At 37.6% G+C, this 25,501-nt stretch overlaps 1 long non-coding RNA gene across 1 annotated transcript in view; it reads right to left on the minus strand.

Annotated features, from left to right (window-relative positions):
- Positions 1-22,132: 22,132 nt before the first annotated feature.
- LOC104111723 (uncharacterized) overlaps positions 22,133-25,501 on the minus strand; it is a 39,644-nt gene continuing 36,275 nt past the window's right edge. The window contains exon 3 of the long non-coding RNA XR_011413977.1: positions 22,133-22,272. This is a non-coding gene — a long non-coding RNA (uncharacterized lncRNA). The remainder of the gene's footprint in view (positions 22,273-25,501) is intronic.

The raw sequence follows: 25,501 nt of genomic DNA on the forward strand, positions 1-25,501 counted from the left end.
TGTCTTGATACTTACCGGGCACCGCTGTGGTGTGCTCACTTTACACTTCTGTACATTTTTGTGCAGAGCCAGGTATTGGAGATATCAGACTTGAGCAGAGTTAAAGCGCAATCGTAAAGGTTCAAGGTAGAGATGCTTGGCCGTCGCAGTTTCTTGGAGTCTTTTTATTTTATTGTACTGTTAATTTGTAATCAAAGAGTATTGTATATTCGCTCTTCGTGATCATTCCATGTATTCAGTTAGAGTTCGTGACTCAGTACTACCAGTCTTGGGAGGTTGTATATTCATATTTATTCCGTTGTTAGTTTTGGTTACTTATTTTTTTTAAAATGGCTTCAGAATGTAATAGAAATCACCTTACCTAGTCTTAGAGACTAGGTGCCATCACGACGCTTATGGTGGGATTTTGGGTCGTGACATTTATCCATCAATTCTTGTTTAAGGTTTGAAGATTTCACAAGGATCTTGCTAGGGCTTCAAAGAGGTAAGAATTTCTTTCCCTAATTCTTCAATTTCGGGTTTGGAGTAAAGATGAGTGATTAATAGTATGATTCTTGGGTGTAGAGTATCATGTATACATACCAATAAGGTTGTGGAAAGATTGTTAGGTTCAAATGGGTAAGGATTGGGTTGAAAATGGTAGAAATCTCTATAGAATTTAATTGAAGATTTGAGGGTCGAGTTGGTGTCGGATTTTGGTTAAATTTATATGGTTGGACTCATGGTTGAATGAGCGTTCCTATTCTGTAACTTTTGTCGGGTTCCGAGACGTGGGCCCTATCGGCGATTTTTGAGTTAATTTCGGATTTTATTAGGAAAATTAGTATTTTCTTATGGAATTAATTACAATAATTTGTATTGACTGATTCGAATTAATTGTGGCTAGATACAAGGCTTTCAGAGACCAATTCTCATGGCAAGGGCATATCGGAATAAATAATTACACGGGTTGAGGTAAGTAATAGTTATAAATCTGGTCCTAAGGGTATGAAACCCCGGATTTTATGTCATGTGATTATTTTGGAGGTGACGCACATACTAGGTGACGGGCGTGTGAGCGTGCACCGAAGGGATTGTGACTTGGTATGTCCCGTGAAACTGTAAAGTTGAATAACCTGTTGTTAGTTATAAGCTCTCTTTGTGTTGAAAAAATTTGACTGTAAATCATGATTAAAAATCATGCTTAGGCTATGTGATAGTACTGTTGGGACTCACAGAGGTCGCGTACTTGTTGAATTATATGCTAATTGTTGTCTTGTACTCAGTCATGATTTTCTTGCGTATTATACCTCAGTCTTTCTGGATATTTGTTGATATACTATGTTATCTTTGTTTGGGATGATCTTGTAATTTATGAGAGCCCGAGAGACTTGAGAGGTTGAGGACTGAGTAAGGCCGAGGGCCTGTCGGTGAGGTAAGGATATTATGGCACGTGAGTTGTCCGTGCAGGATATTATAGCACGTGAGTTGTCCGTGCAGAATATGGAGCTTGGCCTGTAGGAGCCCCTCCGGAGTCTGTACACACCCCTAGTGAGCGCGGGTACCCATTGAGTGTGAGTGCTGAGTGCTGAGAACCGAGTGGTTGAGCTGTTGTGATGAGCTGAGTAACTGTTGCGTGAAAGGTTGTACTTGCTTCATTTGTTGTTGCACTTGGTTGCTATCTGTCATTGTTGTGAAATCTCTGAAAGAATTTATATCCAGATTACTTGAAATTAAACTGTATAAAATTTATTTGACTTATACTGCCGGATTCGAAAGCATGTCTATTATTTGCTGGAATTACTGAAAGTGAACTATAAGTGTGTAGCTCGTAATTATCTTCAGTTACTTAGTTATTTTTATTACTTTCAGAGTTGGTTATACTCATACTACACCATGCACTTCGTGTGCAGATCCAGGTATTCCCGGACATAGTGGGTGTTGATCATTTCGCGCAGTTGATTTTTAGGAGATTTTGAGGTAGCTGTCGTGTTCCGCAGACCTTGTCTCTCCTTCTCTATATCCTTGTATACTGTATTTGGTCTCAAACTATTATAGACCGTATTTTCCAGACTTGTACTCATATTAGATGCTCATGTACTTAGTGACACCAGGTTTTGGGAGTGTTGTATCGGAAATTGCTAGATTTTTGGTATTGTATTAAACGTTACGTTTTTAAATTTAAAGGAAATCGTGGGTTATTGATGTTGTCCATTTGCCTAGTACTGAGATAGGCGCCATCACGACAGGTTAAGATTTTTGGGTCGTGACAATACAACTGTTCGGAATGGAAATCAAACAGTAGAAATACAAAATCAGAAGGTGACTCCGAGGCCTACGAACGCGACGACAGGTTTACCTTGAGTCTCCAAAACTCGACCAGCTAACTAATAATCAACAAGAAAGGTGGCACCTGGATCTGTACAAAAATGTGCAGAAGCATAGTATGAGTACACCACAACGGTACCCAATAAGTATCAAGACTAACCTCGGTGGAGCAGTGACGAGGAACAGTCAAGACACCTACCGGACTAAACAACCTGAACAAGTGTGAAAGTGAACTAACAAAGAAACAATACTAATGTACAACTAAGAAGGATAAAGAATACAAAACAATACTTACAATGATACACCAATGACAACAATATTTAATAGGAAGCAGTCATGTAATAATGTCGTAGAATGAGCTGGACACAGTCTAAGTCCGATGAAAACAAAATGAGAAAAACCATAACAACTCAATAAGAATGACCTCTTTCACGCGAGATTTTGTTCAAGCATTTCCACAAGGTACCGAACCTCATAATAACAGCTCACGGGTCCCACTTCTTGAACCCTAATCACTTGGCATCTTGTGCCTGCATTTCAATTCTTAACAGCACGGACGACTCACGTGCCGAGAGAACAACTCTCACACAGAAGCAAGTAGACAAGAATGCATGTAATGGTCAATAACGTCACGATTCATCTTCTTAAACTGATATGGGTAATTAATATACGTGTATGCATGTGCAAGTATTCTACCACAATCCAAGTCAACAAATAAGAGTAAAGATAATGAATGGCAAATAAGAAACGATCACCACGAATATACAGTGTAAATAAGACAGCAATGACGTGAACGTTACGACAAGCACAACAAGATTAGCTACATAGAACTGAGCAACTAGAGCAACACGGAGGAAAACAATTAGTGTTATACTAAGGAAAACAACAATCAAAGACAAGTGCACAGAAAGGGGAAATGACAATAGAGCACTCCCGAGGTACCTCCTCGTAGTCTCAATTCGTAAAATGAATTACAACTTTTTTTATATCACCGTGGGATCATTTATATTTAGTTTTGAAATTTATTTTCGTGAAATAGCATCCCGCGTTTTAGCCAACCTTATCACACCTCATGACTTCTAGTAGTTCCCCTACTAACCACGTATTTCAAGCCCACCTTATCTTACCGCATGCGTTTCAACACCCAGATTTTATACCACCACATGCGTATCAATAACAATAGCACGACAGAAACCTCGTGCATCACAATAGCAACCGCACGACAGAAACCTCGTGCAACACAATAACAACCTCATGGTAGAAACCTCGTGCAACACAATAACAACCGCACGACAGAAACCTCGTGCAAACACAACACTGAATACAATAGCAACAATGACAATAACACAAGAAGACGACAAGTAAATTAACTCATGAACTCTAGGACATAAAGAGACGGAAGGACGAACTCACAAGGAAAGACACAACATGAAATAATGGTACAACATAGCAATAGCTCAACAAGGAAGATATACTGTATAGCAATGTTTTCACATAAGTACAATTAAAAGATAAGAGGGATAACATAAATCAATGACTCCAATTAAGGGTAAGTCAACAATGATAAGGGATAACTAAACTCCAATTAGGGTGGAGCAATTATGAAAAAGATTCAACAAATTCAATTAAGGATAAGCAGGTTATGAAAAAGATAATAATAACTTCAACTAATGATAGGCAATTACAGAAAAGATGATAATAACTTCAATCAAGGATAAATAATTATGGAAAAGATAACATAACAATAGAAAAGGCAACAACTTCAGTTAAGGTACATAAGAATTTAATCGGTAATAAGGGTAAACATGGAGCAATTAATTCCAAATAGGACTTGTAAGGGTGGATTTAGTAAATGGAAAATTTAACATGATAACATAATTTTATATTTAATGGACATAAGAATCTAATAGCCCAAAACGGTCAAATTTTCTCAAATAAGTCTGAGCACGTACTCGTCACCTCACGTACACAGCCTTCACATGACACAATTAGCACCAAAGACTCAAATCCTAAGGGGTAATTCCCCCACACGAAGTTAGGCAAGATACTTACCTCAAAGAATCTAGACAGTTACTCTAAAATAAACTTCTCGAGTGAAACAACCTCTAGACGGCTCAAATCTAACCAAAATAACTTCAAATTATAAATAAAACTCATAAGGAATAATTCCAGATAATAAAGCTTCAGTCTTTAACAAAAATTAAAAATGACACCCATAAGTTAACCCCCGGGTCTGCACCTCGAAATTCGATAAAAATTATAAAACCCGAACACCCGTTCCGATACGAGTTCAACCATACCAAATTTATCAAATTCTGATACCAATTCGTCCGTCAAATCATCATTTTATATTTTGAAGATTTCTTCAAAAATTCCCATTTTTTCTCAACTCAAAACACTAATTATAAGATAAAAATAAAGATGGCATCATGGAATTTAATAAATTCTAGGTGAAGAACACTTACCCTAATGATTTGGTTGAAAAACCCATGAAACATCGCTCAAATCCGAGGTCTACAACTCCAAAAATGATATAAAAAAAATTGGTTAACCCTTGAAATAGAGTACTTTTATATTCTGCCCAGGTAACAATCATCGCGATCGCGAAAACTCGTATGCGATCGCGAAGAAGGAATCATCAGCTACCCATAGAAATACTACGCGATCGCAGACAGAAGGGTGCGCATGCGTTTCACCACAGCCTCAACGTACGCGATCGCGGTCCTGACCATGCAAATGCGAAGAAGAAAAATATGGAAAGTCAACAATACACTACGCGATCACGGCTGACTCTACGCGATCGCGAAGAAGGTTATCAGAAACTAGAGCTAGCAACTCAAAAACCTACAGAAATGGCCCGTAGCCCATCTGAACCACATCCGAGGCCCTCGGGACCCCGTCCGAATATACCAACAAGTTTCATAATCTAATATGTACCCGCTCGAGGTCTCAAATCATATCAAACAACGTCGAAACTACGAATCGCACTACAAATCAAACTTATGAACTTTCAAATCTTCCAACACTCGTGTCGAAACATGTCAAATCAACCCGGAATGACGTCAAAATTTTCATGCAAGTCTCAAATGACGTAACAGAGCAAATCCAACTCTCGGAATCGCATTCCGACCCCGATATCACCAAAGTCAACTCTCAGTCAAACCTCTCAACCTTCCAAAACTTCAACTTTTCCAATTTTCGCTGAAATGCTTCAAATTACCCCACGGACCTCCAAATCCAAATCCGGAAGGACGACTAAGTCCAAAAATTACCATACGAAGCTATTGGAATCATCAAAATGTCATTTCGAAGTTGTCTACACAAAAGTCAAATTTCGATCAACTCTTACCGCTTAAGCTTCTAAAACAAGAACCCTGCTTCCAAATTGACCCCGAATCATCCGAAAATTGAACTCGGCCACGCGCGCAAGTCGTAACACATAATACGAAGCTGACCGAGACCTTATGCCGCCGAACGAGACGTTAACTCTCAAAACGACCGGCCGGGTCGTTACAATCACAATCATATTATTATTATTGCTGCTTTGTTTAAGATATAACTTTATAGTAACTAATTTCTTTCTTGGAGATCACAATTTTCGCTGGTTTAAAAAACTAAGGCATTAATATTTATTCCAAATGATCAGTTGGACTGGCTAGCTGACCAATACTAAAAAGTTGGTAGGATGATATTTCTTTTATGCGGATACGAACCACAACCTCTTTGATCTGTACGTAAGGGACATGGTATGAAGTTCTGTAGCTGTTGGTCCAAACAAAGATATGCCTCATGTAGAAGATTGTGCGTACCATTTGACTTACACGAGGCATACACATGATTATTACTACCCACCACTGTTCTCACAGCAGCCGTTATGGCATGCAATGAGTAAAAGGTATGATCATCAGGGTTAATTCCAGCAGCAACAAAGTAGTCAATTAGATTTTTGTTGTGGTTTTCGCAATCAACGTTCCGTGTACCGTTGCCGGTGCATTAAAATAATCCGTAGCTTGCACTATTGGGATTGTGGAGAGCCGTCTCTAAGTTGTTGTCATTTTTCAACTGTACGTGCAAAGCATAACAAATTAATGTATTTATAAGATTTTGGAATTTTATATATATATATATATATATATATATATATATATATATATATGTATATGCAGGCTAGCTCATCCTAATTCCAAGCACTTACCACATTTTCTACTTTCTGATCTTCGAGACTAGGTGAGACACATAGACATGTCAAGCTTCTTGCTCTCCTATCACTTCGCCAAGATGAAGATCTGTTCCGGAATACCATAAAATGGTAACGTGCTTGATAGCTAGTTCCTGGGATAATAGCTGTCAAAATCAATATAATATACTAATTAGTAGCAAGTAGCTCTTCATATTAACTTGTTATCAATATCATTAATGTACTCAAAGTATATATGCAAGGATGAGATGACATTTGAGAATTTGCCTCTTTTTATAGGGATCGAAACAAAATACAAACAATTGATTCACAATGGGAAAAGCTTTGCAGGTCAATTAGTTAAGTCATGCAGATTTGCAATCTTCCAACTTTACATTGAGATAATAATTGAAATGTCTTTCCTATACCTGAAGTTATTGTTGACACACAAGTCTTGAATGAATGAGATCAATTATCCTTTATGATTCTTTAACACACTATAATTATTTATTATTTAATCACCATTCTAATTAAGTGTCGTAACTACTCTATATCTGTATTCTTTGTGGGCTGGCTTGGCTAACCAGCAAACATGTTTTTAAATGCCGCCCTTTAATGAGTTTCATACTAAATCTAACTATCCAAGCATTGATGAGTTATTCTCCACAAATCAAACGTAAAATCAATTTTTCAAAATCAAATGCTAGATGCCACCTAAGATTTATCATATTCTTTTTGTACAAATATTTTATCTTATGTATTATTGTTCAAATGAATATATGGAGTTTTTATGTTTAAGTTCTCACAGTCGAAAAATTAGAGTACGGAAATAAAATAATAAGGGAATTAACTTTTAGTGTTCACAAACGTAAAAGTATACTGAAAATCTTATATTGTTGCAGCGGAATTTATTTGTTGCAGATAATAGAAAGGTAGGAGAAAAAAATAATTCACTCGATAATCTCAGCTTAAAAAATAAATAGTCATGAATATTAATGGTTTGGTTTTGATGTATTAATAATTGGTAAAATTTAAGGTGCTAACCAGATATAAAAATTGAAGGTAAAAACTTACGCGCACATCGGATGTTTATAAAAAATCATATTAATTTATCACAATTAAGTCATAAATAAAAGGTGAATAAGTGTAATAATTAACTATGATTTATAAGAGTTTATGTGAAGGCAATATGTCAGGTATAACTTACTGTTAGAATATGTGAATTGCAAAAGAGGAAAAGGAAAGGAGGTTGCTCTCTCTTAGTAACAATGGTGCTTTATGCTGGAATACGAATTAAAAACATGATTAATTGGCAAGGATAAAGCAAAAATATGTTCTCATTGTGACTAGATCGGCTATTGTGGGGACTCCTTTGTAATTCAAGAGGAACTACGTGTTCTTTCTTTGCTAATTATTTCCATAAAATATTAGCTAAAAGAAGATTATACTAATTAATCTTTTCCTTTTGTGTTAATCAAATAAAATTTTACCAATGTATTCTGCTAATATTTTTCATTTATTAATACTTAACCATAGTTAAATACCATATGGTTTGCACATGATCATCTTAGTTAATAATTAAAAACTAGTCTTAAGATATGTACACGCAAAGCGGGTGTACCTCGTCTCGAGGAGTGCACCTTTTTTATTAAAAAAATTACATAAATAACTTATTTTAAAAATTATTTTTGAGTTTATAAAAAATGTTAAGAAAAAAGTGTACAATCATGAAAATGATGATTGTCGATCCTAAAGCTAACTCAATAAAGAAAAGCTCTACCTCACGGAAGTTCTTAATATTCTAATGTTAATTCTATTAAATTATATTATTAATCATATCCCATAATAATTATGGTGAATTCAAAATTTTAAATATTAAAGAAAATCTTAAATGTTTATACAATTTTTTACATATATTTATTTGTTGAAGGAATAGTTTATTATATAAAGCTATAAAACTAAAACTGAATATGTCAACCAACGTTAACTCTATGGCAATTAACTTCATATAAATTGCTCCATATTTTTATATTTATTTTTATAACATCAGTAGTTATTATCATAAATATTGAGTATAATTTTTTCAAAAGCGCGTAATAAATATTGATAAAAAAAAATATATTTGAGTTATTAAATGAAAATTAAACAAAAAAATTTAAATTCTCAAATGATGTCAATTATAAACACCCATACTCAATATGTAGGCACAGATCTCGTAGGAACACGCCATAGTTGTCAAATAATGTTGTGACATTGGTGATTTTCATGAGCGTGAAAGCATCATAGTTTTAAACTTTAACACTTTAGTGACTTTTAAAAGCGTATGAACTACAAAGCAAAGCCAAATAGCAGTAAGTTAAAAATTTCAACAATTAAAAGTAAAGGAATAAAGAGATAACAGTAATCCAACAAAATCAAACCATGAGGAAATTTTAATTGAGATGATATAACATATTTGTCAAGTATAGTTCGATAATAATGTGCATGTATGTATAGCACATGTTATGAATTTCTAAAGTTGATGTAAATTTCGAGCGTGGATAATTTTTGTCTTGAAGTAATTCAAATGAATTTCTATTCATAAATTACATAAATTGAAGTGCTAGAAGTGGCAATTTCAAGTACCTTGGGTCGGTTATCCAGAGGGGAGGGGAGATCGACGAGGATGTCACACACCGTATTAGGGTGGGGTGGATGAAGTGAGGGTTGGCATCTGGAGTCTTGTGTGACAAGAGAGTGCCACCGATACTCAAAGGTAAATTTTACAAAGCGGTGGTTAGACCGGCCATGATGTATAGGGTTGAGTGTTGGCCTGTTAAGAACTCACATATCCAGAAGATGAAAGTAGCAGGAATGAGGATGTTGAGGTGGATGTGCGGGCACAGTAGGATGGATAAGATTAGGAATGAAGATATTCGGGAGAAGGTGGGCGTGGCTCCCATTGATGACAAGATGAGGGAAGTGAGGCTCGGATGGTTCGGACACGTACAAAGGAGAAGCCCAGATGCTCCGGTAAGGAGGTGTGAGCGGTTGGCTCTGGAGGACACGAGAAGAGGTAGAGGACGACCTAAAAAATATTGGGGAGAAGTGATCAGGCAGGACATGGTGAGACTTCATATTTCCGAGGACATGTCCCTTGGTAGGAAGGTGTGGAGGTCGAGTATTAGGGTTGTAGGTTAGGAGGTAGTTGAGTTTTTTTTTACTTCGTACCTTTGTGAGACTAGTCTGATAAAGTTTTTGTCAAATTTAGTTAGTGGCAATGTTGCGTCTTACTATTCTGTCGTTTTCCATAGTGCCGGGTCTATGTACTGTCTATCGCTTATGCTTTGCACCTACTTTCTCGTTTTCATGATGTTATTTTTCCTATGGTTTCTATTGGTGGTACTGATATTGTCTCTTTTCGTCTTCTTGAGTCGAGGGTCTTTCGGAAACAACCTCTCTACTCCCTCGGAGTAGGGTTAAGGTCTGCGTACACATTACCCTCCGTAGATCCCACGAGAGGGATTTTACTGGATTGTTGTTGTTGAAGTGCAAGAAGAGTAAAATTAGTGAACCCACTAATATTCAATCCCAACTCCGGCTATTTTAATACAAAAGTTTAAGGAGTGGCGCAATACCTTATTCTACTGTTTTGTTCTTGTATTTTTGTTGAGCTTCGGAATTAGAGTATAGTGGTATTCTAATTATACTAATAGTGAAGAAGAAGTGGAAAAATACTTTTTTTTTTGGACATTCTGTTCGTTTATTTATACACCATCCATTTTATAGTCCTAAATATTAGGACTCCATATTGTATACGGTCAAAACCGAGCTTGCCTTTCGTATGACTAATCGAGACTGGAACATGATAGACCAAGGTTCAACCTCGTGTGATATCGAGCCATGATGCGAAGTTAGATTGCCGGGCGCGTGACCTAGAGACCGATTAATATCGAGATCGGTCAAGATCGAGATCGAGCAAAATAGAGACCGATCAAGATCGAGATCGGCCAAGATCAAGGAAAGCTTATCGAGCCAAAAAATAGAAAGTCGAAATATCCGCAGTTGGGCGAGAATCTCGATAAAAATCCCGACGCATATCAAGGAGAGGCCAATTAATTAATCTATTATGGGATTCCTTACTGTATTTAGAATTATATTGAGAATAGAACTTCCCTACTATATAAAGGGAGTCTAATTATTTGTAGAGGGAGACCATTCATGCAATACAAAGCAATACACTGCCTTCTTTCAGCCTCATTATTTTGTTACTGTATTCATATACTAGCGGAATCTTCACTTGGTTCGAGGGTGATCGAACTTGAGGGCCAAGACTAATTGATTCATTTGGTTTGCATTTATTTTTTTTATAGTTAATTTCAATACCAATATATATATATTTTTTCAATTCGTGCCAAGTGATATCATATATCCTTACAGCCGCGTATAAATTTAGTTGTTATCCGTTTTTCGGGTAAACAGTTTGGCGCTCACCGTGGGGCTAAGGAAAATAGTGGTTATTTGATACAAATCCCTATAAAATACACAATTTTACAATTGCTCTTTGAATTATCTTTGATTTCACGCTAAAGATGACGAACTCTCAATTACTGCCCCTGCATATCGACAACGGATCTAGCCATCAAGGTGAGAATAACAACGTGACGCTCGGAGATGTGAGGCCACCCCGCTGACCACGTTGGGACTCGGGTCATGAATCTGATTGACGTTAATTCACATGTGCCCATCGATGCGAACCAGCATACTGGTCTCGAAAACAACGTCCATAGTGGAACCCGATCTGCAGCTCGAAATACCCAAAATATCAGAGAAGACGGGATCAGCCTACGAATGATCTTTGAAATGTTGCAAGCTCAATAGATGGCGATAGATCAGTTGCAGAGCCAAACCCAGGCACCGAGCAGGGCTGAGCCCGGTCCACCCCAAGAAGTCACCCACAGAACGGGGCCAGCCATGGTAAGGTCAAATGAACATGAATCGAGGACTAACCCCGAAATTATAAAAATGCTCGAGGAAATGACAAAGCGGATAGAGTCGGGGGAAAAGAAGATCGAAGCAAACGACAAGAAGGTGGAAACTTATAACTCCAAGGTTGATCAGATCCCGGGGGCACCATCAATATTGAAGGGTTTGGATTCCAAAAAGTTCGTACAAAATCCCTTCCCCCCGAGCGCGACTCCCAAACCGATCCCCAAGAAGTTTCGCATGCCCGAGATTCCTAAGTATAATGGAACGACCGACCCCAATGATCATGTCACCTCTTACACGTGTGCGATTAAAGGGAACGTTCTAGAAGACAACGAAATCAAATCCGCACTACTAAAGAAATTCGAGGAAACCCTTTCAAAGGGAGCAATGATATGGTACCATAATTTACCACCTAACTCTATCGATTCTTTTGTCATGATTGCAGATTCTTTTGTAAAAGCACATGTTGGGGCCATAAAGGTCGAGACGAGGAAGTCGGACCATTTCAAGGTAAAGAAGAAAGATAACGAGATGCTCAGAGAGTTTGTGTCTCTGTTCCAAATAGATCTACCACCGGTCGTCGATGATTGGGTCGTTCAAGCTTTCACTCAAGGACTAAATGAACGAAGATCAGTGGCTTCACAGTAGTTGAAGCACAACTTGATTGAGTACCTAGCTGTTACCCGGGCCGATGTACATAATCGATATCAATCGAAGATTAGAGTCGAAGATGACCAGCTGGGGGCTCCTTCCGGATCCATTTATCCTATCAGGCCCGTTGACAGAACCAAAAGGGATATTGATCGAGAACGAAGGTTGAATAAGGATCGATATAATGAAGATCGTAGGGGCAACGGACCGGGGCTCAACCCTGTACGAGGTGAAAGGAGAAATGATCGAGGCCAGAGCTCTCGAAGGCTCATGATCAAGAATAGTTTCGACAGGCATACCGGACCTAAAGAAGCACCACGATTTTCGGAATATAACTTCAATGTTGATGCATCCGCCATCGTATCGGCTATCAGACTCATCAAAGATACTAATTGGCCTCGACCTATACAGACCGATCTAGCCTAGAGAAATCCCAACCAAATATGCAAGTATCATGGCACTCATGGCCACAAAACGAAAGATTTTAGACAACTGAGAGAAGAAGTAGCCCGGTTATTCAATGACGGGCACCTTCGGGAGTTTCTAAGTGATCGAGCCAAGAATCATTTCAAAAATAGAGAATCCAACAGACAAAATGAACAAGAAGAACCGAAACACGTTATTCACATGATTATCGGAGGGGTCGATGTTCCCTAAGGGCCAGTATTAAAACGCGCCAAGGTGTCGACTACAAGGGAGAAGCGAACTCGGGACTACATACCAGATGGAACCTTGTCCTTTAATGATAAGGACACAGAAGGGATCATGCAGCCCCATAACGATGCTCTGGTAATATTTGTACTCATGAATAAGACTCAAGTTAAACGTGTGTTAATTGATCTAGGTAGCTCGGCCAACATCATTCGGTGGAGGGTCATAGAACAACTCGACCTACAGGACCAAGTTGTGCCCGCGGCCCTAGTCCTAAACGGATTCAACATGGCATGTGAAACTACTAAGGGCGAGATAACCTTGCCGGTAAACGTGGCCGGGACCATCCAAGAGACGAAGTTCCATGTGATCGAGGGCGACATGAGGTATAACGCACTGTTCGGGAGACCATGGATCCACAACATGAGAGCAGTGCCCTTGACCCTTCACCAGGTTCTAAAATTCCCAACACTAGAGGGAATCAAAATAGTCTACGGGGAGCAACCCACCGCAAAGGAAATGTTTGCCCTTGACGAAGTGATTCCGATATCGACACTCTTATCGACGAAGGGGTCAAATTTGAAGGAAAAATAGGAGGCCAAATAGCAATCACAAACGTCGGTGTCGACCCAACAGGAGAAACAGGGGACTAACAAAGATGATACTTATGGAGTCCCTCGATCCTTCATAGTCCCCGATGACTCTGACGCTGCCAAATTAATGGTCGAAGAGCTGGAGCAAATCATACTAATCGAACGTCTTCTCGAACGAAAGGTCTACCTGGGCACGGGGTTAAATCCCGAGCTCAGGAAAACACTTATTCAATTTCGTATAGCTAACATGGATTGCTTCTCTTGGTCCCACTCCATCATTGATTGTCATGCCAAGATTGTTACCTTGCCTATGCTAGAGTTACCTAGATTGGAATGGAAGGGTTCGTCTGTCAGTACATCTAGTTGGGTTATCTCTTTTCTGAAGGCTCTACACATGGTTGAGAAGGGTTGTTTGGCTTAGCTAGCTTATGATCGGGATACTACTACAGAGATTCCAGCGATTGATTTACTACCAGTAGTCCGGGAGTTCTCCGATGTGTTTCCTTCTGATCTTCCAGGCATGCCACCAGATCGTGATATCAACTTCTGTATTGATTTGGCTCCAGGTACCCAGCCTATATATTTCCCACTGTATCGTATGGATCCGAAGGAGTTGAAGGAGTTGAAGGAACAACTTGAGGAGTTACTAGCGAAGGGGTTTGTCAGACTGAGTGTATCGCCTTGGGGTGCACCGTTGTTATTTGTGAAGAAGAAAGATGATACCATGCGGATGTGCATTGACTACCACCAGCTGAACAAATTTACTATTAAGAACAAGTACCCGTTGCCGCATATCGATGATTTATTTGACCAGTTGCAGGATGCTAGGGTATTCTCTAAGATCGACTTGAGGTCGGGTTACCATCACTTGAAGATTCGGGATTCAGAAGTTCCGAAGACGGCTTTCCGTACTAGATATTGCCATTATGAGTTTCTAGTGATGTTCTTCAGTTTGACTAATGCCCCAACATTGTTTATGGATTTGATGAACAGAGTATGTAGGTCGTATATTAATTCGCTTGTCATTGTCTTTATTGATGACATTTTGATCTACTCTCGCAGCAGAGAGGAGCACGAGCAGCATTTGAGAGTGGTACTTCAGACCTTGTGGGAGCATAAGCTATATGCCAAGTTCTCCAAGTGTGAGTTTTGGATGGATTTTGTAGCATTCTTGGGGCATGGTGTATCCGGTGAGGGCATTAAGGTGTATCCCAGGAAGATCGAGGCAGTTCAGAATTGGCCTCGTCCTACCACAGCGACCGAGATCAGGAGTTTCTTGGGTTTAGCAGGCTATTATCGTCGGTTTGTAGAGGGCTTCTCATCTATTTGATCACCTTTGACTAGATTGACTCAGAAGGGTGCTCCTTTACGGTGGTCCGATGATTGTGAGGTAAGCTTTCAGAAGCTCAAGACCGCATTGACTTCAGCAATAGTGTTAGTATTGCTTTCCGGTTCTGGGATATATATTGTGTATTGCGATGCTTCGCGCATTGGTTTTGGTTGTGTACTGACGCAGGAGAAGCAATTTATTGCATATGCTTCACGTCAGTTGAAGCCCCATGAGAAGAATTATCGTCTACATGATTTAGAATTAGACGCGATTGTTCATGCTCTTAAAATATTGAGGCATTATCTTTATGGGCTATCTTGTGAGATTTACACCGATCATCGCAGCTTGCATCATTTGTTCAAACAGAGGGACCTCAATTTGAGGCAGCGTAGAAGGCCTGAGTTACTAAAGGATTATGATATTACCATTCTTTAACATCCGGGAAAGGAAAATGTAGTGGCAGATGCTTTGAGCAGAAAGGCAGAGAGTATAGGTAGTTTGGAATTCATTTTAGCAGAGGACATGCTATTAGCTTTGGACATTCAGTCCTTGGCTAACCGACTCGTGAGGTTGGATATTTCAGAGCCCAGCTGAGTTCTTGCATGCGTTGTTGCCCAGTATTCACTGTTGGAGCAGATCAAGGCTCGACAGTTTGATTATCCACTCTTATTAGCTCTCAGGGAGACAGTACTACATAGTGGTGCCAATGAGGTTACTATCGGTGAAAATGATGTTCTGCGACTCCAGGGTCATCTATGTGTTCCTAATATTGATAGGTTGAGGGAAAGGATTCTAGAGGAGGCACACAGTTCTTGGTATTCTATACATCCAGGGGCTACGAAGATGTATCGCGACCTGAGACAGCATTATTGGTGGCGAAGGATGAAGAAACACATAGTTGAATATGTAGCTAGGTGCCTAAATTGCTAGCTGGTTAAGTATGAGCACCAAAGTCCAGGTGGCCTACTCCAGTAGATGATTATACCAGAGTGGAAATAGGAACGCATTACTATGGATTTCGTAGTTGGGTTGCCGCGGACTTTGCTGAAGTTTGATGCAGTTTGGGTCATAGTCGACAGGTTAACTAAGTCGGCGCATTTCATTCTGGTTGTGACTACGTATACTTCGGAGAGGTTGGCCCATATTTATATTCAGGAGATAGTTTGGTTGCATGGTGTGCCTGTTTCTATCATATCTCATAAAGGTCCTCAGTTTACTTCACATTTCTAGAGAGTGGTACAGAGAGAGTTGGGGACCCGTGGAGAGCTCAGCATAACTTTTCATCTGCAGACCGACGGGCAGTCAGAGCGGATAGTTCAGATCTTGGAAGATATGCTCAGAGCATATGTGATTGACTTTGGAGGGCAGTGGGATCGATTCTTGCCTTTGGCCGAGTTTGCTTACAACAACAGTTATCAGTCCAACATCTAGATGGCTCAATTTGAGGCTTTATATGGTCGACGATGTCATTCTCCCATCGGGTGGTTTGAGACCGGAGACGCTAAGTTGTATGGTACTGATTTGGTGAAGGATGCCTTGGAGAAGGTAAAGTTGATTCAGGAGCGACTTCGCACAACATAGTCCAGGAAAAAACGTTATGCGGATCAGAAAGCACGTGATTTGTCATTTATGGTGGGTGAGAAGGTTCTCTTGAAGGTTTCACCGATGAAGGGAATCAAGAGGTTCGGGAAGAAGGGCAAGCTAAGCCCAAGGTTTATAGGTCCATTTGAGGTGTTGAGGCGAGTTTGGGGGGGGGGGGGGGGGGGTTCCTTACTAGATTGCTTTACCTCCCATCCTATTAGGAGTTCATCCAGTTTTTTACGTATCTATGCTCCGGAGGTATCATGCTAACATGTCACATGTGTTAGACTTCAGCACAGTTCAGCTAGATAAGAGCCTTGGTTATGAGGATGAGCCAATGGCAATTGTTGACAGACAGATTTGCCAGTTAAGATCCAAAAAGATTTCTGCGATAAAGGTTCAGTAGAGGGGCCAACCAGTCGAGGAGGCAACTTGGGAGGACGAGAAGGACATGCGGAGCAGATATCCACACCTATTCAGTACTCCAGGTATAATTCTAGACCCGTTTGATGACGAACGTTTGTTTAAGATGTGGAGAATGTAATGACCCAACTGGTCGTTTTACTTTCTAGAACATGTTCCCCTAGATAAGACTCCCCGTACGTGCTTTTACTATTTTATGACTTGTAGGGATGGTTAGTTCGGTATTTGGAAGGGTTCGGGTTGAAATCAGAACATTTAGTTCCTTAAGTTTGGTAAAAAGGGCTAAGTTTGACTTTGGTCAACGTTTTGAGTAAACAACCTCGAAATCAGGATTTGACGGTTCCAATAGGTTCGTATGATGATTTCGGACTTGGGCGTATTCTCGTATCGCGTTTTGGATGACCCGGGGACGTTTCAGCGCATAATATTGAAAGTTGGCATTTTGGGTAAATTCCTTAAGTTTGACCTTAAGTGGATTTCTGTGTTATTGACGTTCGTTTGGGATTCCGATCCGGGGAATAGCTCCGTATGGTGATTTTGGTCTTAGGAGCGCATCAGGATGTTAATTTGGAGGTCCGTAGGTCATTTCGGAGTCATTAGGAGAAAGATAGAAATTTGAAGGTTTTTGAGAAGTTTGATCGGGAGTGGACCTTTTGATATCGGATTTTGATTTTGATTACAGAAGTTGGATTAGGTCTGTAATGTCATTTAGGACTTGCATGCAAATTTTCTATCATTCCGAGTAGTTAACTATATTTCAGCGCATTCGGAGTAAGTTTGAAGAATTTGAAATTTCTAAGTTGAATCAATTTTGGTTTGAGGTATGATTCTTAGTTTTGATATTGTTTTACGTGTTACGAGGGTTCGAGTAGTCCGTGTTATGATTTTAAATTTGTTGGTATGTTCGGGCAGGGCCCCGGAGGCCCCGGGTGTTAAACGGACAAGGCTCAGATCAAGTTTGGACTTATAGAAAAATACTGAAGTTTCAGTGTCTGGTGCAATCGCACCTGTGCTTGGACAGTCGCAGATACGAGCCACAAGAAGCAGAAGCGAACGAGTGAGTGCAACCCAGCAGAGGGGTTTGTCGCACCCGTAGACGCGCAAAAGCGGTCCTTTTGTCCGCAGGTGCAGAGCTTGGCCGGGTGGGGGGGAGGGGGCACGCATCTGTGAGGATTTTTTCCGCAGGTGCGGTTGAGGCTCCGCAGGTGCGAAAATACATAAGGCAGAACCTTCATTTATGTCCGGGTTTGAGAAATATTTCCTCATTTCTTCACCGCTTAGAGGCGATTTTGGAGCTGGTTAGAGAGGGGATTCCAACCACTGATCGAGGTAAGTAATTTCTACCAATTGTGAGTTAAATACATAGTTTATGGGAAGATTATAACATGTAAATTGGTAAAAATTATGGGTTTAGATGAAAAACTTAGGTTTTAACAAAAATAAAATTTAATCACAAAATTTGTTATGGGATTGGGTATAAATTATATATTTGAGTTTGTAAGGCTATGGGTAACGATTTTCTCCAAAAACTTCCAAAATCCGGGCACGAGGACAAGTTTTAAGAATCTTGCAATTTGGGCTGAGTAATTGTTTAAATGGGTAAATTATGAATTTTCGAGCATGTATTGATTAATTTGTATAAAATATGACTAGTTTTGGATTTTTTGGCACCAAATTGAGGCTTTAGAGTGGAACCTTAGCCGAAAAGTGAGCTTTCAGACGAGGTAAGTCTCTTTTCTAACCTTGTAAGAGGGAACTCATCCCCCTAGGTGTGTTTTGCTAAAAGAATTATTGTGTGTGGGGATCTACGTACGTACTAGATGACGAGAGTCCGTGCGTAACTATATTTCATGTGAAGTCCGGATAGTCTTAGGATTCATATCATGCTTTGGTTGCTATCGTTATTTGATTATGTTAATTAATTGTCTTGAAAATGAGGTTGAGGATTTTTAGATTTAAAGCTTTTAATTAGCCTCCTTATGTTATGGAAAGAATTGAGGAATTTCTAATAATTTGAAAATTTATATTTATTCACGCCGCAAATGTTTACGCGGGAGAGGTACAAGTTCCACTACTCTCATGGGAGCGGGTCGTTCGCCTCGGCAGGTTAATAGATGCATCTATGGTTTGTGTCGTTTGACCCTCGGCTGTGCACACATTTATGTATATGTATTATTGGATCAGGTTGTACGTCCTCGGCAACTTTCGTGTGTAATAATACTTGAAACCCGATTATACTTAATGTTGTTTCATTGGTTGAAGAGGTTAAATGATTAAATGATGGAAATTTTTATTTGGAATTCATTTTTAGTAAGGGGGGTTGTTTATTTATTGATTATTATTTGATTTCATTATCATTTACATAATTCTTGGTTATTTAAAATTTAATTCTTATTATTGTTAGACCATAGTAAGTGTCGAAGTCGACCCCTTGTCACTACTTCTTCGAGGTTAGACTATATACTTACTGGATACACATTGTTATTGTACTCATACTACACTCTGCACTACCCATGCAGGATCTGAGGCAGGAGCATCCGGTTATCACTCCGGCGCGCACACTTGATACTTTGAGATTTTGCTGTGAGCTGCCCTTCCGAGTCCGTTTTTGTAGCATCCAGAGTCTCTCTTCGTTATTTATTTCCTGTCTATTTTATTTCAGACAGTATTGTAGTATGCTTTGTATATTCTACTAGTAGCCCATACACTTGTGACACCAGATTTTAGGAATCATGCTAGTAGAATATTTTGTCGATTTTAAATTATTATCTTGCCTTACTTACTCTTAAATTATTTATTACTCATTTTCATGGAGTTTTTATTCTTTAACTATTAAATAAATTAAAAATCAACTATTTCTAAATTTCTAAAAGAAGAAATCACATGGCTAGTTTACTGTTGGCTTATCCATCAATAGTGTTTGGTGCCATCACGATCTATGAGTGAAATTGGATCGTGACATCCCCAGTCAAACAGAATTAATTACTCAGACTTTATTTTCACAGAACAATAATAATATAGTCAAACCTTCCTTTAATTAGGGATTCAAATAAAAGGTGATTTGGAACACCTAAAAATCAATTTCAAGTGGCGACTCAGTAAATAAAATAATCTCTACTCAAGTTTGTCACTTTAATTGGAAAAACTCTTTAAACCACAATCTACAATCCATAATATATATTTTCTCTTTTCCTACTGTCTATCCCTTGTTATTCTCCCTCCGTCTCTTATTTTTTTACTCTGTTTCCGTTCTTTTTCTTTGCCAGTTCTCGAAGAGAGAGAAAGAAGAAAAATTTTGAGCAAAATTTGAGAAAATTCCTAGAGTTCTCAGATACCTTTTTTTCCTTTTTGATTTCCCTTCTTGAATAATGAAAATAATCCAAAAAAAAAGAGTATCTATTTTCGGTTCTAAATCTAGTTTCCAACTTTGGATTCACATTTTTTACGCCGGAGTAGATTTGAGGGCCGGGGTTTTTGTTCGTCTCCATTTTTAGTTTTAATATAATATATACAATATTTTTCTTTGCCGGAAAACACCATCTCCGGCGAACTTTCTTCTCTTTTTTGCTATTTAGTCACATACAATGATACAATACATTGTATTCTGTACAAATTCACTCAAATACATTATTTGTTTTTGTATAAATACATTTTTTTTTCCTGAATACAGGTGTATACTTAATACAAGTGTACAATATACACTTGTATCCATGCATACTATACAATACAGGATATAAACATCGAAATACACTGAATACAAACATTGAAGTAGAAAAGAATATAAACAGTGAATATATTTAATTTTAGAATACAGTAAAATATACTAAATACAAATAGAAATACATTGAATACAATCAATGAATTATGCTAAATATAGCAGTAATAACATGTATTACGAATAACAAAAATACTCTTAATACAAATACATTTGAATATACTGAATACAAAATAGTGAATACAATAAAAACAAATATTGAATTTAATGAATGCAACAATAAAAAATAAATATTGAAACACACTAAATACAACAGGTAAATAAAATATTTTTATACAACTGAATACAAGCAATAGGTTTGTGTTTAGTGTCTGAAAAAATCATTCTAATTAATTGGGGTGATAATGAGGTATGTTAGAATAGATTTTGTTGAGCTATATTAGGAGTGTATCGCGCTAATTGATTCTATTTCTGTTATTAGACAGCTGGACAATCCTATTTTTAAGGTGATTGTCGTTGTTATATACATGTGAATACAATCGAGTACAACTATAACCCCTTATTTTTTAGGCCAATTTTGCCACTGTATTCATGAATACATTAGCGCGAATACACTACCGTAACAGCTGAATAGTAACTATAGGAAGTAATTATGTATATGGTAGCTATAGGAAGTTAATAGTCACTAAACAATAGTGGTTTCTGAAAATTTCTCTTATTTCATCTTATATAATATCCAAGCCCATGCCATGTGCGTCCAATTACATGGAATGACGGGTCATATTATTCTATGAAAAAATAACATTGTATAGCCGCTGTAAAAATAATAGTCAAAGAATGTATAAAATTTATATATTTTTTGTATATATATATATACATTCGGTATGTTATATACAAAAATTATACTTTTATACACTTTTTCGGCTATCAAATGTAAATAGTTTCTGACGCGGGTTAAAAGTGATAATATCCCTTATTCTATCAATAGATCGAGATCAATCAGATTCTTAATATTGATCAGGCAGTGACAAAAATAAAGGCAAAGCCCAGATCACTACTAGAAAATGGCTATTTTCCGACTACCAAAACGGTCAGAATGCGGTCAAAAAATGCTAATTTCTAACTAAATTCATACCGAAATATTGTAGTCGCAAAATAGCTGGTCTGAAAAGGTTTGCGATACAAAATGACTAATAAATGTCACCAACTGTCTGACTGAAGCGGTCGCAAATAATTTAAATTAAATTTAAATTTCATATTAACTTTCCCAATACTTCGGTCACAAACGGTGTTCATAATTATAATTTTATTCAATCTTTCCCACCGGAGTAGTCACAAATAATATAAAGTATTTTTATTTTATTTGAGTTTTTCCACTACTGTGGTCGCAAAATTAATTTAATATTATTAATTTATATAAATTCCCCACTACTACGGTCGTAAATCTAATTTAATATTATTTTTTTATTTAATTTTCCTAGTACAGTAGTCGCAGATATTTCTGGATCTGAAAAAAAGTTTGAAGTACTTTGCGACTACCGTGGTCGGAAAAGTGGGAACTTTTTGACAAATTCCTGCTATTTTAAAACACTACCACCTACCATTTTAAATATACAAGAACTAAACAGTTAATCCAGCATGCCAACCAACCAATTCACCATTCCAACCAATTAATCTACTATTTCAACCAATCAAATTCATAAAACGCAAACAATTGTATAACATATAAATATTTGTAACTAAAACATCCAAACACAAGTTAAACATTGAAGCACCATTTAATCTAGTCTAAAATATTACAATCATAGTCAAGTGTAAACATTACTAAGTCTAAACATCCAATCACAACAAAAAATAATGTGCCAAACATCACAACCTGTAATGACCTAGAATGTCATCTTTAATTTAAACATTTATTTCTGTGTTCTAAAACCTTGAAAAATACTATTTATCATTTCTCAATTTGCGTGTGCAGTCCGTAATTTTTTCTGAAAAGATTTTATATGAAAAATGGATTAAAATGTGAAATAGAGCTTTAAAACTCAACTGAGTTGACTTTGGTCAATATTTTGAGCAAACGGACCCGGATCAATATTTTGACAAATCCGGTAGGGTTTATATCATGATTTGAGACTTGGGCGTATGCCCATAATCGAATTCGGAGGTCCCTAACTCGAATTATCGACATTTAACGGAAATTAAAAATTTAAAGGCTAAAGGTTTCCAACGTTTGACCACGGATTTGACTTTGTTGATATCGGACTCAGATTGAGATTCCGAAAATTGAAATAGCTCTGTTATGTCATTTATGACTTGTATGCCAAATTTGAAGTCATTTCGGATTCATTTAATATATTTCGGCACGAGTTTTGTAAATTGAAAAGTTTGAAAATCAAAAGTTCGAATCAAGGTGTGAATTGTAAATTTGACGTTGTTTAACGTGATTTGAGACCCCGAGTAAGTCCGTGTTATATTTTGGTACTTGTGGGTATATTCGGACGAGGTCCCGAGTGGCTCGGATGAGTTTCGGACAAGCCACGGAGCATTTGGAACAAGCTGCCTAGGTATGGTTCTGATGCGTCGCACCTGCACAATTTTGGCTGCAAGTGAGTGTCCGCTTCTATGGAGATAGTGTCGCTTCTGCGACGTTGAAGCTGGAAAGGGAGCTTCGCTTCTGCGAATTTTTTATCGCAGATGCGATACCGCTTCTGCGGCTCAGCGATCGCACCTGCGGAAGTCTCGCTTATGCGGCTCGTGTGTCGATTCTGCGACGTCGCAAATGCCACTAAAAAGTCCGCAAATGCAAAAATCTCCCCTGGCAGATTAGCTTCGCAAATGCGAGCTTTGTCTCGCAAATGCGAGCTCACATGTGCGAAAATAAAGTCCGCAAATACGAAAAATGCTGGACAGAGTACTTAAAAAGGGAGTTAGCCATTTTTACTCATTTTTGAGTTTTGAGTCTCGGATTTGGGCGATTCCAAAAGAATGTTTTACGACTTCGACTTGGATAAGTGTTCTATATCCGAAAGTAATTATATTTCATAAATCCATATCAATATTCATCATTTATTTCAGATTTAGATGGAAGAAATTGGGATTTTTATAAAATCTTCCAAAAATATAAAATGAAGATTTGAAAGGTAATTCGATGTCGGAATTTGATAATTTTTGTATGGTTGAAGTCGTATCGGAACGAGTGTTCGAATTTTGTGAGTTTTTTCGGGATTCGAGACGTGGGTCCCACTATTGATTTTTAAAGTGAATTTCAAATTTTAATCCGAAAAATTAGTAAATTCATATAGAATTAATTCCTACGATTTGTATTGAGTATATTGAATTGTTTAAGACTAGATTTGAGGATTTCGGATACGAATTCGCGAGGCAAAGGTTTATTGGAATCTTGAATTTGGTTGCAAAGCAAGGTAAGTGTCGTGGTTAACCTTGACTTGAGGGAATAGAACCCTTGAATTATTTGTTATATGAATTCCATGTGTACAACGTATAAGCAAGGTGACGAGTACCTATATGTCGTCAAATTAATTGTTTGCATATTTATTTGAAAATCATATATTATTTCAAAATCATGAATTAATTTTTGTATTAATTGTTTATCTCATATTCTTTGCCCAATATTATGCCTTGAATCCATGCTATAATTGATACATGCTTATGTGATTTATGTGACTTAATTGCTACATGACATACATACTAAATATTAAATTATTTATTTTCTCCTTAATTTCCATAACTAATTGCTACTTGTCATTATTTGATTCCCAAATAAATCATAATTATTGTGTGCTTTGTTGTCTTATAAATTCATATTAATTGTTGCATATATTGGAGTAATTTTTTTTATAAGGATTGGTAAATTTTATATATATATATATATATAGAGGATCGGGTTGCACGCCGCAACGGAATTGAAAATGAATATATTGAGGATCGGTTTGCACGCCACAACAGAATTGAATATGAATATATTTTTGGATCGGATTGCACGCCGCAACGGAATTGAATATGAATATATTGTGGGATCGGGTTGCACGCCGCAATGAAAATTGATTGAAATAATAATTGGTTATGACTACCGAATTGGCTTCGACTGTTGAAATGAATTACATGTTTAATTTATATTCATATTTTCCTATTATTGTTATTATTATTATTGCGTACAGGTTAATGTAAGTGACGTGCCTTGGCCTCGTCACTACTTCGTCGAGGTTAGACTCAACACTTATAGAGTACATGAGGTCGGTTGTACTCATATTACATTCTGCACTTTTTGTGCAGATACCGGAGTTGATCCTAGCGGCGCACAATAGACTTGCTCGGATTCAGCTATTCAGAGGAGACTTGAGGTATAGCTGCATGGCGTTCTTAGTTCTGAAGTCCCCTTCTACTTTATCTTAGCTGTGTATTTCTTTCAGATAACTTTATATTCATTCAGACCTTTATTTGTATTATTCTAGTAGCTCGTGCACTTGTGACACCAGTTCTAGGATGGTTTTTAGACATCTCTATTATAATGGATTAATTATTTTATTTCGGATTTTAGTTCCGTAATTGTTTCCTTGTTATTAATTAAATTAAAATTGTTTAAAATGGCTAATATTATTCCAACGTTGGCTTGCTTAGAAAATGAAATGTTAGGTGCCATCACGATCCCAAAGGTGGGAATTTTGGGTCGTGACAAGTTGGTATCAGAGCACTGACGAGTGCAAAATACACACTTAAATATGCTCGCTAGTCGAATATAGTATAATATAATATCGTATCCACAGGGATTTGAGTTAAACAATATTTTCGTTGTTTATAGCTTGGTTACTATCCAAGATGATCAACAGTTAAGAATTATATGATTAAAACTATAATTAACTAAGAATCTAAAGCTAATTGACGAATGGAAATCGAAACAAAAGTAAGCAAAGAAGATATCAATGGGAGAAAATAGGGATTGATTGGATAGGTGCAAGATAATTGTATGGGATTTAACTCTAGTTAATTCACTTCTAATGTTCAAGTGAGTCTCTCGAATTCACTCAATTATTAGTTCAAACATTTAGTATAAACTCCTCTCTCTATTAAGCCTCAACCTCACAATG

This window comes from Nicotiana tomentosiformis, chromosome 2, assembly GCF_000390325.3.
Source record: "Nicotiana tomentosiformis chromosome 2, ASM39032v3, whole genome shotgun sequence".
Classification (NCBI taxonomy): domain Eukaryota; kingdom Viridiplantae; phylum Streptophyta; class Magnoliopsida; order Solanales; family Solanaceae; genus Nicotiana; species Nicotiana tomentosiformis.